The sequence below is a fragment of the Vitis riparia genome, unplaced genomic scaffold (assembly GCF_004353265.1).
Source record: "Vitis riparia cultivar Riparia Gloire de Montpellier isolate 1030 unplaced genomic scaffold, EGFV_Vit.rip_1.0 scaffold393_pilon_pilon, whole genome shotgun sequence".
Lineage (NCBI taxonomy): Eukaryota > Viridiplantae > Streptophyta > Magnoliopsida > Vitales > Vitaceae > Vitis > Vitis riparia.
In genome coordinates, this window is record NW_023269674.1 from 384,578 (window position 1) to 388,948 (window position 4,371).

General features: G+C 36.7%; 1 pseudogene; it reads left to right on the top strand.

The window, feature by feature from the left end:
- The first annotated feature begins 1,202 nt into the window (after positions 1 to 1,202).
- On the top strand, positions 1,203 to 2,966 carry LOC117909820 (annotated as a pseudogene).
- The last annotated feature ends 1,405 nt before the right edge of the window (positions 2,967 to 4,371 follow it).

A 4,371-nucleotide genomic window follows, 5' to 3' on the forward strand; every position in this document is an offset into this window, starting at 1 on the left:
TTCGATTTGTTTAGGGTGTTTACTATTGAGGTTGTTGAGGAGATCTAAACTATTCTTATTCTAGAGTTTTTAAAAAGATGATGGTAGTTTGTTTGTATGCACTATTAGCCATGTTGAGGGAACGTCTAACTTTGTGGACCCACCTCTTTCTTTTAATGTTTTATCGAGATTTGTCTCACACTCTAATGATGTTTCTATTGCTTCATTTATGGATTTGAGTATTTTCAACTATTCGTCTGTCTTTTGTGATAGTATCTCTATATTTACACCCCACTCACCCACTCCACAGATATTTCATATAGATGATGAGATTGCATAACCTGATTCAAAGAGAAATTCTTTTGACCATGCTTCAGATCCCATAGATGAAAGAGTTTCACTTGCTATAGGGGATGTTTAAACTATTGATTTTGGTACAAGGGATCAGCCTAGAGAGCTAAAGATTGGCTTACCCCTATCCCTAGATGAGATGGATAAACTTATTTACTCAAGACATTGTAGACCCACAATTTTGTCCTCCTAGCACATGCCCTATTAGATACTTATTCGATACTTTACGTTAGCTCCTTGGTGGCCCATATCTACTCACGCTACTTACCTTTCTTGAGCCACCTTGGAGACTTTGGTTAAGAGATCACCTAACCTCTTTATTGTGACCCTTAGCAGTTTTGATTTAGACTTAAGCTTTCCATTCCTTTTTAGGATAGTTCTTAGGCATGTTTAGGTTGCTTAGACAATGTCCCGATCACTTTAGGACACTTAGTTCATTAGGCACCCACTTAGGCCCGTTTAAACACTTCATTGGGCTTAACTTTTTAAGTAATCTCTTCATCATTATTGCATGCATTCGATAATTATATTTATTTTCATTTTTACTATTTATTTGTTTATTATTATCATTATCATTATTATTATTATTATCACTATTTTTTTTTTTTTTGTTCACTTATCTAATAGGAAATTGCTTGAATTGTTTAGACTTCACAATGTGCATACAACCCCCTTATTGAATGATGGAATTGTACAACATTCTCTTTCATTTTCTTTTAATCATATTTCATTTTATTACCGATTTCATGACTTTCATTAGTTTCTTCTCTTTTCCTTTAATTTTTAATTTTATCTTATTTTGTTTTGCATGAGGAGCACCATCTTGGGGAGTACAGAGGAAAGGGGAGGAATCGATTCCATGAGTAGAGAAAGAGAAAAAGGAAAGCAAATTTCTCAAGTTTCTGGGGTTTATGTGGAACCCCTTGTCATGGGTCATAGAAGTTGCAGCTCTAATGGCAATTGTCCCGCAAGTGGAAATGGGCAACCCCTGGATTGGCAGGACTTTGTTGGTATCGTCTGCCTGCTGGTGATCAACTCAACTATCAGTTTCATTGAAGAAAACAATGCTGGCAATGCAGCTGCTGCCCTCATGGCTGGTCTTGCTCCCAAAACCAAGGTGCTTAGGGATGGGCGATGGAGCGAGCAGGATGCTGCAATTCTGGTCCCTGGAGACATTATTAGCATCAAGTTGGGTGACATCATCCCTGCTGATGCTCGTCTTCTTGAGGCTGATCCTCTGAAGGTTGATCAGTCTGCACTCACAGGGGAGTCCCTTCCAGTGACAAAGCATCCTTCTGATGAAGTTTTCTCGGTTCTACTTACAAGCAAGGTAAGATTGAAGCTGTGGTCATTGCTACTGGTGTCCATAACTTCTTTGGAAAGGCTGCACATCTTGTGGACAGCACCAGCCAAGTTGGGCACTTCCAGAAAGTGCTTACTGCTATTGGTAACTTCTGTATACGCTCCATTGCGGTTGGAATGCTGGTTGAAATTATTGTCATGTACCCAATTCAGCACAGGAAGTACAGGGATGGAATTGACAATCTGTTGGTTCTATTGATTGGAGGCATTCCTATTGCCATGCCCACTGTTTTGTTAGTGACAATGGCTATTGGATCACACGGACAGTCTCAGCAGGGTGCCTTCACCAAGAGGATGACTGCTATTAAAGAGATGGCTGGTATGGATGTTCTCTGTAGTGACAAGACTGGGACCTTACTCTTAACAAGCTGAGCGTGGACAGAAACTTGGTTGAGGTTTTTTTTGCAAAGGGTGTTGATAAGGAACATGTGCTCCTGCTTGCTGCAAGAGCTTCTGGGACTGAAAATCAAGATGCCATTGATGCTGCCATTGTTGGGATGCTTGTTGACCCAAAAGAGGCCCAAGATGGTATCAGAGAAGTGCACTTTCTTCATTTCAATCCAGTGGACAAGAGGACTGCTTTGACCTACATTGATGTTGATGGCAAGTGGCACCGAGCAAGCAAAGGTGCTCCTGAACAGATCTTAGAACTCTGCAAATGCAAGGAAGACGTCAAGGAAAAGGCCCATTCGATCATTGACAAGTTTGCTGAACGCGGGCTTCGCTCCTTGGCTGTTGGAAGACAGGAAGTTCCAGAGAAAAGTAAAGAAAGTCTGGGCAGTCCATGGCAGTTTGTTGGTTTGTTGCCCCTGTTTGATCCTCCAAGGCATGACAGTGCAGAAACCATCCGCAGAGCCCTCAATCTTGGAGTCAATGTCAAGATGATTACTGGTGACCAACTTGCCATTGCCAAGGAGACGGGCCGCAGGCTTAGAATGGGAACAAACATGTACCCTTCTGCTTCTTTGCTTGGTCAGGACAAGGATGCCTCCATAGCCGCACTCCCAGTGGAAGAGTTGATTGAGAAGGCTGATGGATTTGCCGGTGTATTTCCAGAACACAAGTATGAAATTGTGAAGAAGTTGCAAGAGAGGAAGCACATCTGTGGAATGACTGGAGATGGTGTCAATGATGCCCCTGCTCCGAAGAAGGCGGATATTGGAATTGTTGTTGCTGATGCTACTGATGCTGCAAGAGACGCACCGTTCATTCCTAAAGGTTGGTTCCATCAAGTGGATAATAATGATTTGACTATTGCTGTTAACTTCTGGTGACGGCCAAACATAACGTCCAGCAACATATGGGCATATATTATTTGAGGAGAAAATTGAGGAGGATTGGGACACTTACCAAATTGGACACGGGGTGGTAGAATCTCTAAGTGAGTCACCATGCACGCACTTTCCATATATCCACGCGCATTAAAAAAAGGAAACAAAATATTCCATACAAAGGTGGGCTATCATATAAAATATGGGAAGGAATGGGCAGAAAAGCAGGGGACACGGAGAGAATATATATTTTTTTCTTTAGCAGAGAGATAGAGACGGGAAAAAGGCTTTTCTTAGGGGGAACGGAGATCCACATAAAAAGAAAGTAATCTCTCTTAGAGAAGGAGACACGGAGAAGGACAAGGGCTTTTGAGGGATGAGACTTTTTCTTTTGGAGCGGAAATTCACATACAAGGGTGGAGAGGACACATCAAGAGAGTATTTTTTTCGATACAATACAGGTTAGTTTTCGATTTTTCATACAGTATTTCTTTTTTTTAGTTTGGGTTTTAGTTGATTGGTTTGATTAATTGTTTGTGATAAATTCTTTTAAATCTCGATTTTGAACAATCTTTTATTTTTCTTAGATTAAATGTCTCTCTTATATGATCGTAATTTATTAGTTCTATGCTAGTTTATTTTAATCTACATGAAAGTTTAAATAAAGTTCATATTTTTAATTCCGATTAATTTAAATTTTAGTTTATTTTTAATTTGAATATGTTATTGATCTTAATTTTTTTAGTTCAATTGGTCTTGTGAGGTAAAATTCATATTTTTAATTTCAATTAGTTTAATCCTAGTTTATTTTTAATTTGAATACGTCATTGATCTTAATTCTTTAATTTAATTGATCTTGTGAGGTAAAATTCATATTTTTAATTTCAATTAGTTAAATTTTAGTTTATTTTTTAATTTGAATATGTTATTGATCTTAATTTTTTTAGTTCAATTGGTCTTGTGAGGTAAAATTCGTATTTTTAATTTCAATTAGTTTAATCCTAGTTTATTTTTAATTTGAATACGTCATTGATCTTAATTCTTTAATTTAATTGATCTTGTGAGGTAAAATTCATATTTTTAATTTCAATTAGTTTAATCCTAGTTTATTTTTAATTTGAATATGTTATTGATCTTAATTCTTTAATTTAATTAATCTTGTAAGGTAAAATTCATATTTTTAATTTCAATTAGTTTAATCCTAGTTTATTTTTAATTTGAATATGTTATTGATTTTAATTCTTTAGTTTAATTGATCTTGTGAGGAAAAATTTATATTTTTAATTCCAATTAGTTTAATTCTAGTTTATTTTAAATTTGAATATGTTAATGATCTTAATTCTTTAATTTAATTGATCTTGTGAGGTAAAATTCGTATTTTTAATTTCAATTAGTTTAATCCTAGTTT